Raw genomic sequence first — 16,262 nt, forward strand, 5'->3', positions numbered from 1 at the left:
AAAATCCTTACATTTGAATCCCTCCTTTCCCCATTACATATTCTACACCATCTGCTATATACACAAAAGAACGAGATTAATGTACATTATTTCCTTCCAGTGGGGATACATTTCACAGTATTCACGGTGGTATTTTCAGAATTGTCACAAAACCTTCAGAGATCAGGGTGACATTGGTTCTGCAGGTGGAAAAGAAATGATAATAGCGCAGAACAGATGTGATCATATTTCTTGGCTGCTAAATACTTTGCAGGAATTACAATATGTATTTGTACACCTTCCTTCTGTAACATCTCAAAGTATTTGTTTCACAATGCAATGTTATGATGTTCCTTTGTCTCCCTACCTCCTACCAAGAGTTGCTTAATTGGATCAGGTTTGGAAAAAGACCAGAACAACACAAGGTAAATTCTGCTAGGCATGACTAAGATGGAAATTAGAAGAATTCTCTTCAGCAGTAGATGCATAATATAGGACTGAAGAACCTACAAATTTCCAGATGTTGAACTACATTTCCTGAAGTCCAAATATTAAATTAAAATAAATACTCAGTCCAAATATTGGTGAAGGATACTGGAAGTGATAATTCTGCATTAACTCTGGAGCAGTGATTAAAGAATGAGACCAAGAAGATCCTGGTTGAAGCTTTTAGTCAACTATAGAAAACTTGATTACAAGAGCACTAACCATTTATTTATATTACACTTTGCATATGTTGTAGCTTTTTTACACCAACCAAATATTTGAGCCAGTCTTAGCTAGGGTCATTGGTTTTATGGTGTGTACATTATCATTTAGTAAAGCTTATAAGAAGAAAACTGTATCAAGCTGGCAACAAATTGACTAACTGGTTGTACAAATAATGAATAATTGCATTTTACATTTAATTGAAGACCATTGCCCATTGCATACATCTTTGGGTGAACTCACATGCACACTGTATTATATTCAGTTGGCAGTTTTAGATCTGTCACGGCCTATTTAAACTTAATGTCAGCCATCAAGAAATAAACATGCCAATATACTCCAATATAGTCCAGCACTTTCAGTGTAATAGGCTTTTCAGAAACTATGAAAGTAGATGGTGGTTTACAAAATAGTACAACCACAGAAGCTCTACACATTGTCGCTTTAACATTGTCAGAAGAATAATTAGGGGTTCCAACTCGAGCCGGAGCTGCACAAAAATAAATAAAAAATGAGATCCAGACAGCTGTGAGGAAAGAAAAAATAATTATTCCTAAATGCAAACCAGTTTGTTAAATTTGTGGCCCGCAGGCTGGATGCATCACACACTGGCCAAGTGCCCAGTTTAGAGAAGGGAGGGGGGGAGTCATGATATGTCACGTGATGATGCCATGATGACACGAGTTTGACCCCCCTGCTGTAGAGAAATGGGGTACAGCAGCATATTTTTATAGGGAGAACTTGTCCAGGGTATGGAACAGAGGTGGTATTCAACAGGTTCTGGTCAGTTCTGGAGAACCGGTAGTGGAAATTTTAAGTAGTTCAGAGAACCGGCAAATACCACCTCTGACTGGAGATTTTACAGTATTCTTCCCCTGTCACGCCCACAGAACTGGTAGTAAAAATAATTGAATTCTACCACTGGTGTGAAATTTTCTATGTGCTGATTCTAGGGTGACACTTGAGGGGCATGTGTGTGTGTGTGTCTCTCTCTCTCTCTGTGTTATTCTTATAAACATGCAGTGTCTTATTCTTATAAACATGCAGTTTCTCTGGTAATCCTAATTTAATTAACTCTGTGTTTGTGCAGCTTATCCTTTGATATGTGGAATAGGTCTGGGTAACTTATTTGGGGGTTTGAGGAAGTTGGTTAAGTTTAGTTGATTATCTTAGTTTCAGCTTGACTGTCCATTATCTAGTGGAGGCACTGATTCTCAGACCACTGTGGATTCTGTTAATATTGTAAGAGAAGATGGAAACAGTATAAAGAATAAAGTACATTTGGGTATAAAACTTCTCACAACATGAAACAGAGAAGCCAGCTCCACAAAGCATGAGGAGGTGGCTATCAAGAGGATCAATAAAGCTCCCCTATCACAACATTTCTATAATCTGATGTTGGGTTACCCTGATCTCTGAAATAGGTCAAGACAAGAAACAGATATCACAAGGATGGCTGGAACCTTATTTTATTATTGTAGGGTATAATAACAGAAATCTTGAATGTCTACGTAGTTTCCCTCTGTCCCCTCTTATGCCATACAGTACAGAATCAAGATGAGGTTATGTCAATTCTATATTTTATGGTCTCTCTTTTTGCGAGGTCGAGAGGTTTATTGTCTTTTTTTTTTTCAGCTACCAATTCTTGCATACTTTTGCTGAGGTTATGTCTGTTCTCCTCTTGATAGGGGGAGGCATATTAAACAAACAAACAAACAAACAAATGAACATTCCACACACATCCTGCACTAGAGCTGTTGTTCTCCTTTTAATAAGGGGAGGCAATATAAATAAATAAATAAATAAATAAATAAATAAATAAATAAATAAACAAACAAACAAATAAATAAATATTCCACAGACATCCTGCACTAGAGCTTATGGTTCTCATTCCAAAGTCATATTTAATTAGTATTGTTGAAACGTCTCACCGATTATCAAACAACCTCTACAGTCCACTTGCCTATTCACTTTTTTAAAAAAAGAATTGTCAATATGTTATACATGATGACATCCAAGAAAGATATATCCCACTTAAGTTCTGGGGGGGTCTTGGTAGAGCACTAAAATGATTTGCAGAAATTGCTTTTCCCTTGGACAATGTGATTGATACGGGAAATAAAATCTTCGTTAAAGTGTTATGGAAGAATCATCTTTGGTTTTTTAAGAAAAGCACATTTTTCTTCTAGGTGATCCAAAAGTTTTCTTCTCAGTCGAGAATCTTGTAGAGGTCCTCCACTGGCATTAGTCTTCTAAAAGCAGACACCCCCCCCCCTCCAAAAAAAAATATATATATCCTTATTTGGACCATGAGAAATGAAATAAGATTATTTTTTTAAGGAGCATCCACTATTGGAAACTATAAGAGCTTCACAAAACATCTTGCAGCCACTTCCAAGCAGATGTAAGTGTCCAAACACCAGGAATGAAAGCCAGAATTCACACTTTCCTAACTGAATTTTTTTGGGGGAGAGAAGTGGTTCAGAGCAGCTGGAGGACTCCACATACATTTTGGCATTTTGGATTACTCAGTTTCATCTTAGAAATACTGCAGGAGAGATGAAGCCAATGCCACTGAACACACATGTCATACAGAAGACTTTAATTTATGGCAATTTATTGTTGTTGTTTTTTCCTTTTTTCTACATTTTCTCCAGTCAAAGTCTCCACTTCAGTATTTAAGCTATATTAAGAGATAGGCTGCCATGAATTTCTACATCTTCTTGGCTTAATTCAGACGTGGCAAAATTAAGAAAAGAAACCTGAAAGATTCCAGATCCAGATCCAGACAATAATCTGGAAACATGAAATAGGTGTTCAAATAAACACAGAGACCCTATAAAATACTTGATTTTCCTTATATCACCTAATCAATAAGAAGATAATGGGCCATATAATGCATCTCCATTTGAACGTTACTGCTGTTCAGCAAATTAATAGATATGAGAAGCATATTTTGATATATACCTCAAAAGGTTAGCATCGCTTTAATGGCTGGACTGCAATAGTGAGACAGGATATGGTAGTGATTTGAAAATGATTTTTCATAACAGCGTGCTATGTTTTGGGGAAGCTTTTTGGATAAATGTATATACTTTAATAGAGATAATATATTTGGTCCATAAGCAGACGTATCAAAAGTTTTTCCATTTAAGGTGGAACCTAGAGGCTGCAATAATACCACCTTTTCTTCATTTTCCAAACCAAATCCGGGTGATTTTTTTTTAAAAAAAAAAGCAGGGAACTTCAGACTTGCAAGTTCTATCATGCAAAAGAACTGGAAAAGACTATATTGTAAGAGATTAATAGTGAACATTTATAAAGCCCTGAGGTCCTATGAAAGTGCATTTATTTTACTATTTGAATGAATAAATGCTAATGGATTTGGAAAGATGGATCTTTTTCCATTTGATTATTTCCTAGCAGAAAGTGATGGATATTGTTATTCATTTGTTGATAGTTTTGAAGAACTGAGTAAGAGTCCCTTCTTTCCCCGATAAGTAGTAGTTTTCATCTATCCCAATTTTATCTAGTGTCTGGGATAGGTTAGGTTGAAAGATAATGAACATGTCACTTCATGGTTCAGAGGAAATTTAATTGTGTACCTACCAAATTCAAGCCTGATAACTCTAACCATTATGCCACATCTCTTCCTCTGAGCGAGGTAACTTCTAGTTAACACACCTCCTTTCAGCAACCCAGAGATTAACACTGTGATTGGAGAGTAAAGTAATTTAAACAATTATCCAAAGTAATTTAAACAATTATCCATAAAAAACCCACCCCAACAGTGATCATTTTTATATAGGGACCAAGCAGATGAAAGCTGTACACTGATAATTTTATAAAGTAGACTGTATTATATTTCACTCTTGAGAACTGCAAAAGAAATCTGCCTACACCTGCTTTTACTTATTCCTTTGTCTACATGTCTCTCTTCCTTCTATAGCAGGGGTGTCAGACTCGCAACATCATGGTGGCATCATGTGACGTATCGCGACTTTTCCCCCCTTCACTAAATCGGGTGTGGGTGTGGCCAGCACATGACGCATCGGGCCTGCAGGCCGTGAGTTTGACAGCCCTATTCTATACGTTGCTCCACAAAGCTTCTTTTTATTATAAGATGGCAACAGTCTATTTAATCAGAAGCTGAGGAAAAATATTTAAATTTTCTTTGCATTCATTGTATAACCATTTTTTTTTATACGAAGACCAAGCACCACATGAGTTCATTTGAGCGAACTATTGCATAGAACGCCTTCTTTCCCAATATATTAGCAAAATATTAACACAAATGTTGCATTGTATTCCCTATCACCAGGTTAACAAGTAATTTTTAAAATAAATGTACATCAGCTTCAATAACTTGGAAGTTTAAAGTGGGCTTAGATCAGGATTTATCCAAGATTGATTGATATACACATTTTTTTTAAGTGAAGGAACATTTGCATTGATTAATCTTGAGATTGGAAATAAGAAAACATATGGCAAGACTAGGAACAGAAAAAACAACAACAACCTGAAGACAATAGCAAGCTGTTCCATATTATTGACAAGTAATCAAGAGTCAAGCTTAATTCTAGGATCTTTACATTCTTACTATTTTAAAAATAGTGGAACTTAGCTCTAAAGCAGCATGTAAAGGATTATGCTGGACAACTGGAGTTTTTAAAGGGATTGATAAACACTGGAGAACAGCAGTCATTCCCTCTCACTTTACAGCTGAAAGTGTAGTACATATTTTTAGTGCCTATTCCAATGAGTCAAGAGTCAGTTTGGTGTGGTAGTTAAGGCACTAAGCTAAAAACCAGGAGATCATGAATTCTAGTCCTGGGTTAGGCACAAAACCAACTGGGTGACTTGGAACAGCCATATCCTCTCAAAAAGATAATGGCAAGCCACTTCTGAAATCTTGCAAAACAACAACAACAACAACAACCCTGCAGGATTAATTAAGGCAGTTGCTAGGAGTCAACAAGCAGTTGAAGACACCCCATCCCAACAGAGAAAACTTTCAATGTATAACCAAAGTATTTTTACATTCAAATGTTCTAGGTTGCTTTATTAGCAAATATATGGAAATTTGGTCAACTAAAGCATGCTCTTCTCATTAATTGATTTAACTTTTTTTTTAATCTGTCGAAAGTCTGACAAGTGGTCTTTCCATTTAAGGGCACTTGAAAAAGGAAAATATTTTAATGGAGAACCACTGATGTTATACTTTTGTTTATTTCTGTATCTACTGGATGGCACTACTTTTTGACAACATTCTTTGTACTGGCAGGCATTAAACAAATCAAATAATTCCCTGAGACAGAAGTGACAAGACCTTAGGGTTTCAAACTTAAACATAGATTTTACGGTGCTCTGCCTGAAGAATGATTCTACTTACTGTCTACTTGCAATGCAGATTAATTTTGAAAAGTTATCAAATGTGTACCCTTCTGGGGCCTCCTATTTTACTCATAGGAGAGTAAAATACACGGTAGGACAGACAAATTCTGGGCACACCAGGAGCATTCATACTTCCATCAGAAACTGGTACTGAAGATTAGCAATAGATCCCCAGAATCAAATATTAGCACCTGTTTAATATCCTGTATGGGTACTGAATAAATTCCTTCTTTTATATGATGATCTATTTATATTTAAAATTATGTTAACCCCCCAAAAAGGTAGACCAAAACTGTCATATAATGCTGTGTCATACATGCATTCATGGTTTTAACTATTCAGTTAAATACATCAGAAATGGATTTTGACAAATTGATGAAATCCCTGTAGCCGGAGAGCAGGATTCCTGTACTTAGTGACAAGACAGTGAAGGGATTTGTATGAGTAGCCTGTCTTTCACCAAATAAAAGTTAATTTGCTGGCCAATACCCTTGTAGACTTTGTGATCCTCTGTTAAAGCCACCTTTCTTAACCTTGGCAACTTTAAGAAATGTGGTCTTCAATTCCCAGAAATCTCTAGCAAACATTGCTGGCTGGGAAATTGTGGGAGTTGAAGCTTATACATCTTAATGTTGCCAAGATTGAGAAAAATGGCATTAAAGTCCAGGATACTTCAGTTCAGGAAGTGTAAATAGCCAGGAATCTGCCATCAGCTAGAGATGTAAAAGATAAAGAAATCACTGCTCTCAGAAACCCCACAACATTTAGGGTAAAAGAGCTTATTAAAAGAGCTTACAGTAATTAAATTTAAATAGCTGAGGGTAAAGCAGAAGCAGAAGCTCTTTTCATAAAACACAAAAGCTTTGGAAAAAGGGAAAACGTATTGATATACCAGGCTTTCACTCAATAAAGTGCTTAAAACCACTGTTGCAATAACAAAGGTAGAATTAAAATATTATTTAAAGTTTTAAATAAAATCATGATTTCCTTTAAATATCTTAAATATCTAAAAATATCTTGGCCTCTGGCAGTAAGGGGGAAAATTTTCAGCAGTATCGATGTTGGCAACAGATGAAGTTGCAAACAGCAGGGATCTTACTCTGATTTATAATCCATGGACTGGATCAGTAAAAAAGGGAATTCTATTTCTGAAAATAGTGATCAAACAGGAATAATAATTTTATTTATTTATTAGATTTTTATCCTGTCTTATTATTTTAAAAAAGGAGTTTGCATTGGGGAAATGAATGATAAATAATCCTGAACTAGGAATATTTACCTGTCAATGAACAAAATCAGAACAATCTGAATTGTTAAAAAATAATGATTGAGTTAATAATTAATAACCATTTGAAGATTACCAAGGTTTTAGGGACTTAAAAAAAATCTATAAAAGCAAATGGTGGTTATGTACGCTTTCATAACAGTACACACAATATCGTGAGATAGTTAAGGTGAACCTCAACTTTTTCTTCACCACAAACCCCCTTTAAATATCTTTTTTGGCCACGGACCATGAATATGGATCCTCAAGACTTAATGCAAGATTTAAATTTCTTCAAGTCTTTGTAGGTCTCCTTTGATGACATTACGCCCCCCTCCCGGGGTACATAGAATACAGGATGAGAACCACTGAGATGGAATATTTATAAAGTCATAAACTCATTGATAGCCTACCAGCAAATACACTGGATGCATACAATGTGCTTCTTTATGTTATTGTTGTTGATTGGAATTGGACATTAAGGTAGGCATGCAGAGAGGGGGCTTAACATTGTGCACTGCAAATAGATTCTTTTGTGTGTGTGAGAGAGAGAGAGAGAAAGAGAGAGAGGGGGGAAGAGAGGAAGAGGGAGAGGGGGAAGGGGAGAGGGAGAGGGAGGGAGCGAGGGAGAGAGAGAGAGAGAGATACTACAATACTTTATGTGAAGTTGTTACATAAGTACCTGCCTAGTTCTGCAAAGTCAGTCTAAAAAGATATGCCTACTACCTATTCTGATGCCAAAAAAATTGTCAGGTCAGAAATGAATTGTTGCACGGTTTTCCAAAGGGAAGGTGGCTGAACAGGCAAAGTGCAATACTTCCAGTAAGATCCATAAAAGCTGTACAGTAGTAGATAGGCTTTTGTAAACCTAGGCCTATGTGTGGAGATCAATCCAGATGCATTAATTCTATTGAAAATATGATAACAAATGACCTTTCTTTCCAACCAAAGTGACATCTAACAGAATAAAATCTTTCAGTGTACAGTAGAATCTGTTTGCAAAGAGGAGAAAGTGGGGTTTTTTCCCATTCAGAAAGAGCCTCTCAAGGTTAGGGAGGTGTGATTCAATATTAATGCACCGGATTTTTATTGTCTATGTTGATGGAGCATTATTCACTTTAGTCCATCAAGGTATTTTTAATTGTTCTTTTCAAACTGCATTTGCAAAATCACACTGGTTTTCATTCACAACCTTTGCTGATAGCCTTGAGCTTTTGCAAGAAAGGGCACATTGAGGGAAGTGAGAGCAGAGCTGACAGACAGGAAGAAAGCACTTTGAACGGTGGAGAAACTAAAGCACAAAACACAGGAGAACTAGGTAGAAAGAACAAAAGGACAAGACAAGAGGGAGATATGGAAAGAGGCTGAATTGGTGATGGAAGCCTATATCACATAGGGTAGTTGGGTGATTTGAGGCCAAGCAGATGTGGTGGTTGGGTGGAAAAGAGGCCAAGAATGGGTATTCAGGAGAAATCAAGCATCACACAATATACTACCACATAAGAAAGTTGCAGTGTATGAGGGTGAACGTGAACATAGGCAATAGCACCTTTTACAGACGAGTCTATCACAATTTAAAAGAATATTTTGCGTGGGATTTGATCGGAGAAGCAGGGGCCTTAGCCTTGGTTTTGGCTTTACTATTCAAATAGCATGTAAAATGCCTCAGCTCCATCAAACTACGAGTATTCCTTTTGGCACAGACAAAACTCAGAAGCAAAATCCTTAATATCTTGGCTATGGCATGTGTGGTAATGGATGTCTTATTCTGGAATAAATAAACAACCCCATGGTGGACGTAGTGTCTAGTCTGAAGCTCTCATCATTCCCCTACTTTGCACCAGAATTTCATAAGTCCCAGAATATCAGACAACAACATCAAGCAACAGGACAACATTCTGCATAGGAGAAAACAGGTAGCTGCCCATCAGAGACTGATGTGTGGACTTACATGTGTCCTGTCCTGGTTCATGGAAATCACATACATCTTTACTAAAAAGGGGTCTTTTTAATAAAAATCTTTTCAAACAGTACACTAATGGCAAGAAGTTCGAACAAAGAAGAAGGCAGCCAAGGAGTTGAAGACCACATTGGTGAGGAAATGGAAAGCTGTCACCAACAGATATGTAATATAACCTGGGCTTGTTTCTCTGATGGGGAGGAGTTGTTTCTGGCCAACAGTATTGCTAAGCACCTTTGTTCATCTCTTTGTTGCATCAGATCCTGGCATTGGGCAGAAGTGTTAGCTCTGATTCTTTGTCTTCTAAGGCCAGCAATAGCTGCCTCTCTTGTTTGGTTGTTAGGCAACTTTTAGACTAAATCGCCTAGGGTTGATGTTAGCAATAGCACTTTGACATATATCGCTTCACAGTGCAATAGTTATAGTCCTCTCTAAGTGGCTTTACAGATTCGGCATATTGCCCCTAACAAATGGCTCCTCATTTTATCGACCATGGAAGGATGGAAGGATGAGTCAACCTTGAGCCAGTGAGATTCGAACTGCCGAACTTTGGGCAGGCAGCTGTTAGCAGAAGTTGCCTGCAGTACTGCATTCTAACCACTGCGCCACCACTTGGTGGTCGGTTTGCAAAGTGGAGAAGGTGATTTCTTTCACTTCCCCAAACCAAGAGCCACTCAAGACTAGGGATGTGTGAATCAATATTAATGCAAGATGATTCTTTTCATCATCCAAGTCTGAGCCAGCCATGACACTAGGCTGATAAACAGCCTACTCTGCAGGAACATACCGCCACATTTGGGAATCTATGCTTCTGGGATTTGTATGTCATGTCTATTTTTCCATTGCAAGTATGAATGGTGGATAGACCTTTATCCTACCCAAGTAACTTACATCCTTTAACTTTAACACTGCAGTACAAAAATGTATCTCTTGTTTGACCCAGGCCAGTTTTACCAAGAAGCAGCAATTAATTAATGACTGTAATCAAATATGACCATATATAACTTTAATACTTTTGTTGAACTTTTAAACCTTGGTGGAGCATGGTGAGGGATTTATTTGTTTCCTGGTCTGCATGAAACTTATTCATTTCAGGATTAATCTATCATTTGCAAGGCATTACTTTATAGATTACCTTGAGGGTAAGGAACCCTCCTGAATCATAAAAATACACACAGCACCCATTACATCCAGAGCACGTAGATCAAAAAGTGGGAATATACTCTCCCAAACCCAGGGACTGATCAAGGAATGACTTTCTCACATACAGTTCTAATAGAAATGGACTTTTTGGCTTAGTGAAACTATTTCCTTCTTTTTTTGTGTAGGTCATGGAGAATATTCTATTGTGCCCTGAATTGAAATAATATCTTTTGTCACTTGCCCAAATTAATTTAGTTCCACCAGAATATAAAATACATGCTGCAGCAACTGGAATGTACAGCTATTTTAATTTTTAAAAAAACTGAATTAATTTTTATGACAATTCTACCTAATTACAATCTTCTTTTGGGGAAGAAAAAGTGAATAAAAAGAACCTTTCTTTCCAGAGAAGGAAGAAGACATAAGCAAGTCACTTAGTTTAGATTAATCTTCTTCAATAAACTCTATGAATGCCAATCAATTGCTGGCTACAATAATATTTGCTGTAATTTTCTCTCCAGGTCAAATGTAAAAGAGAAACCTCATTTTTGTTTAGGCTGTGACACAGGAAAAAGCCTGTCTTCTTTGTCCTTTATGCTTCTGATTGGGCTGCTATTTTTCAAGGAAAAATAAGGCCTTCAGACCAGTGGTGGGATTCAAATTTTTTTACTACCGGTTCTGTGGGCATAGCTTGGTGGGCATGGCAGAGGAAGGATACTGTAAAATCCCCATTCCCTCCCCACCCCACTAACCTGCTTTCCAGCTCCGTTCTCCTGTGCAGGGCAACAAAAGAAGACCCAGCCGATCAGCTGGGACTCAGGAGGCAGAGAAGAGATGGGGACAGGGCCAGTCAGAGGTGGTATTTGCCGGTTCTCCGAACTACTCAAAATTTTCACTACCGGTTCTCCAGAACCTGTCAGAACCTGCTGAATACCACCTCTGTTTCAGACTAAAGTATGCAAGACATGTAACTTGGCATTTGGTTAACCATCTGTTTGGATGGCCCTCCTGTCTTGGAGTCATGACTATAGCAAGCATTACAACTTTATTCAAATGAATAGCAAGAGTGTATCTCCTGAGGCAAAGTGTTTAAGGGAGGGAAAGCAATTCAAGAAAGGAAACTGTCCATACAGGCAGTCCTCAACTTACAACAGTTTTGTATAGTGACAATTTGAAATTTACATTGGCACTGAAAAAAAGTGACTCATGACCATTTTCCACATGACTGCGGCAGGATCCCCATGGTCCCGTGATCAAAATCCAGATGCTGGATCGTATTGATGACAGTCGCCGTGTCTTGGGGGTCATGCGATTTACCTTTTGTGACATTTTGACAAGCAAAGGTCAATGGGAAAGCCAGATCCACCTAACAACTGTGTTACTAACTCAACAACTGCAGCGATTGACTTCACAATTGTGGCAAGAAAGATCGTTAAATGGGGCAAAACTCACTTAATGACTGTCTCGCTTAGCAACAGAAATGTTGGGCTCAGTTGGAGGTCATCGGTCGAGGACTAACTGCATAACCATTCAAATTTGTCCGTGAGGCCTCAGTAGTGGAAAAATTAAAGGAGGTTCAGCAGGAGTAAAGTGTTCCTCTTCTAATAAAAGATTAAGGTGTTCTTTAGAGAGATTGCCTTTCTTTTTCCCAATAGTCTGCATAAATTGGAAAGGCCCTCTGTGTGATGCTTCCAGGCCTTGAAGAAGCTCTTAAGTTTCCTGGATGAAACCACTTGAAGTTGTTTTAATGCTTGTTGAGGTGAAATCTGTTGTATTTTCTTGCAAAAATGGAGGGCATCTCTTATCTCCTTCTGGACCAATTTGCAAACTAGTCTGGATGTTTTTCACTACTGATTCTCAGTATAATCTTTTCAAACATGAATGTCACAAGCCAGGGGTGGGATTCAATTTTTTAACAATCGGTTCTGTGGGCGTGGCTTAGGTGGTAGGCATGGCTTGGTGGTCATGTGACTGGGTGGACATGGCTTGGTAGTCATGTTATTGGCTGGGCGTGGCCAACTCAAAATCACTCACATTGAGGCACGCATCTCCTCGCCTAGCCGTTCATGACTGTGGGGATGCTGCAACAGACGTAACTGTGAAAAATGGTCATAGGTCACTTTTTTCAGTGCCATTGTAACTTTGAATGGTCACTCCACACAAGCAAAGCATCAGCAATGGAGGGGAAAAAAACTCCAGAGACGTTCCTGAGACAGGAAGTCTAGTCCTGCTAAGAATGTAATAAGAGTTAACGGAGAGGCAGTTTCTATAAGCAACACCAGAATGTTTCCTTCCTGCCTTCCTTACAGGATTAGGCCAGTAATTTCTTCTAACAACCAGTTCTCCGAACTGCTTAGAATGTTAACAACCGGTTGTGTGTGGGTTTGGGTTTTTTTTTTTTTTTTTTTTTTTTTTTTTTTCCTTCTTTTTTTTTTTCGCCCTCCCCCGCCGGCGGGGGGGCAGCGGGGGGCGCCGGGGCGGGGGGGGGTGGGGGGGGTTTGGTGGTGGGTGGGGGGGGGGGGGGGGGGGGGGGGGGGGGGGGAAAGGGGGGCGGGGGGGGGCTCGTCTTTTTTTTTTTTCTTTCCTGCCCGGGGCGGGGGGGGGGGGGGGGGGAGGGGGGGGGGGGGGCATTTCAAGCTAGACTATCAAATAGGTGCGAACTGGTAGAATCCCACCCCTGCCACAAGCCAGCCTTTTCAACCTGAATAGCACTAACATATATAACTGTGATGTTTACAAATACCATAAGATGCAAATGATCCACATGCCTTCCTTCAGACTGACAAATGATGATGCTTCTCAATACAAAGAAGAAGTATATATAAGAAGAGCCTCTGTGGCACAGTGGTTAGAGTGCTGTACTGCAGGCCACTTCTGCTGATTATCAGCTGTTCAAATCCCACCAGGCTCAAGTTTGACTCAGCCTTCCATCCTTCCGAGGTGGGTAAAATGAGGACCCAGATTGTTGGGGGCAATATGCTGACTCTGTTAAAACTGCTTAAAGAGGGCTGTAAAGCACTATAAAGCGGTATATAAGTCTAAGCGCTATTGCTATTGCGAAAAATCCACAGAATCAAAAGGGTATCTCAAAATATAGTAATGTCATCCCAGATAAGACTCCATTTATACTTTGGAAAGGCTTTCAGGATTGGCTGCATGCTTCAGAGTTGCTTAATATTTTTATTTTTCCACTCAACCATGACAAATGAGTAATTTTGTCACAGAGTTATCAAAGTAACAACTGGATTTATCTTTAAGCTGCAAAAAACAGGATTCAGCACATGTGCTTTGTAAACTACTGGATACCCAAACCAGTTTCTGATATGAAGAGCAATTTTAATCCTTTTTTCATCCTAGAAATCTTGGGGGGGGAGGGGGCATGAATTGACTCATTAAAATAAATGGCCTACCTTTGGACAACATAAATTATAGGCAAAGCCCCTTGATACAGATTGAGGCCACTTGAGGTAGAAGGGTTAAATACATCCTACATTCCTGTATCCATGATAGCATCTTAGTCTCAATTGGTACCCTTCCATTTATTTTTGAGTTTTAAAAAAAAAAGAAAGGCAGCTGTTAGCTGAGTCTTTAAATTAATGTGCAGTTTGGCTGTTAATATTAGCAAAATTCCACAGGCAATAGTATATTCTTGCTTGTCGTTTCTAGACCTTTTCTTACAAATTCTCTTTGACAGACTCCCATCATTGGCTGTAAACGTTGCAATGCTACAGTGGAAAATATGGTTTGACTGAATCAACCTGCAGACATACTTAACTCAAAAAGTATTATGCCACATATTGTAGTCCTCAAAAAGTGGTTGTGTTGTGTTGATAAAGGTGGCAAAACATAGTTGTCCCATTTGCATGTTGCTTTTCAGCAGCCCTCTTTAAAGTGACCTGCACCCTGCTAGTGTGATTCATAAGATCACCTGCTTTAGGACATGAGAAATATTTTGAGTATTTAGCAAATAAAGTTATTGGATTCACTCAAAATTAAACAGTGCTAGTCCTATCATGGTGATGGAAACAGTGTCTTGTTTTATTAGCTGATATAAGTTTGAGCTTGCAACTTGTAAAGAAGTGGGCAAGATTCTTGGATCAACTAACACAACCACTTGTATATTAGATCCAAGTTTGTCTTGTTGGGTGAGGTCAACTAATCTCAATCCATACCACTTCATTGAGGGAGGTCCTAGAAGCTTTCAAGGAGATGACGGTACATCCCTTCTTCAAGAACTATTTTCTGGACTCATTGGTACTTGTCAGCCCTTCAGGGCAAAACAGACTAGAAATCAAAAAACCATGCATGCTAATACTACTTTCACCATAAAGCTAAAGTAAATCTTGCAGGTCTGAATGCATTTAACCTCTCCCTCCCTTTATCTTCATTGACTAGGAAAAGCCTTATCTGGGATATTTTCTCAGGTTACAATTCTGGCCAGGACTCAGTTTCCTTTTACCAGACTCTTGTCTCTGTTAAAAAAAATTATTGAATTAGAATACATAGCATTACAAAATAACAAAGTTGGAAGGGACCTTGGACGTCTTCTAATCTAACTCCCTGCCATACCATTCCAGACAAAGGGCTATCCAATCTTTTCTTAAATACCTCTAATGATAGAGCACCCACAACTTCTGAAGGCAAGCTGTTCCACCGGTTAATTGTTCTCCCTGACAGGCAATTTCTCCTTAGTTCTAGGTTGGATCTCTCTTTGATAGATTTGTTAGGGATAACATTGTTTACCCTAACTGGTTTGGGTAAAAATAATAAATAAGGTATCATGGTTTGTTGGTTAAAGTGTATGTAACTTTAACTGCAGGAATGTAATTAAGGGTGTGGTTGTAAAAGCACTATATAAGAAGCGAGGCAATTGCAGCTCGCTCTCTCTGGCTTGAAGATCCCTAATTACTGGAAGGATTGATGACTGCGTTCTTGCTGAAACGGGGAGAGAAAAAGGAGTGTTGATATTTCTCAACGGAGAGAAGATAAAGATTGGACTGATTTATTGTAAGTGAACTGACATTGGCTATTCAACACGGACTTTGCAAATAGAGTATCCCCGACAAGACTTGACTGAAATGATATATGACTAATGGACCATTATTTTGACTATGCTATAATTCTTAAATGGAATAAACAATATTTTTGATAGCACAAGCGTATCTGTATTTTTACTGCGTGTTAACTAGAAAACTTATCTCACACATTTACCTGTCTTCCTATCTGACTTCGCTGCTCATTCTGTTTAGTTTGTTTTCCTTAACACCCGTTGGGGAATCCAGGCTTAACAAGATTTCCATCCATTACTTCTTATCCTGCCCTCAGGTGCTTTGCAGAATAGGTTGACTCTCCTTTTCCCACCCTACAGTTCAATCAGTGGTGGAATTCAAAAAAAAAAAATTACCATCGATTCTGTGGGCTTGGCGAGCATGGTGTAGTGTGGTGTGGCTTGACGGGCGTAGCTTGGTGGACATGGTAGGGGAAGGTTACTGCAAAATTCCCATTCCCTCCCCACCCCACTAGCCTGCTTTCCAGCTCCGTTCTCCATTCTCCTGTGCAGGGCAACAAAAGAAGACCTAGCCGATCAGCTGGGATTTGGGAGGCAGAGATTAGATGGGGTCAGGGCAGTCAGAGGTTTGCTGGTTCTCCAAACTACTCAAAATTTCCACTAACAGTTCTCCAGAACTGGTCAGAACCTGCTGAATACCACCTATGAGTCCAATTTTCAATATTCCCTTCAGTAGAAGGTTGTTGAGAAGATTTTGGACTATAATTATAGTATAAATGGTGTTGGAAGAAAATGATTATCTGGAC

This window comes from Notechis scutatus, chromosome 2 (assembly GCF_049901735.1).
Source record: "Notechis scutatus isolate UNSWTSFEM ecotype Mainland chromosome 2, rNotScu1.2, whole genome shotgun sequence".
Taxonomy (NCBI): Eukaryota; Metazoa; Chordata; class Lepidosauria; order Squamata; family Elapidae; genus Notechis; species Notechis scutatus.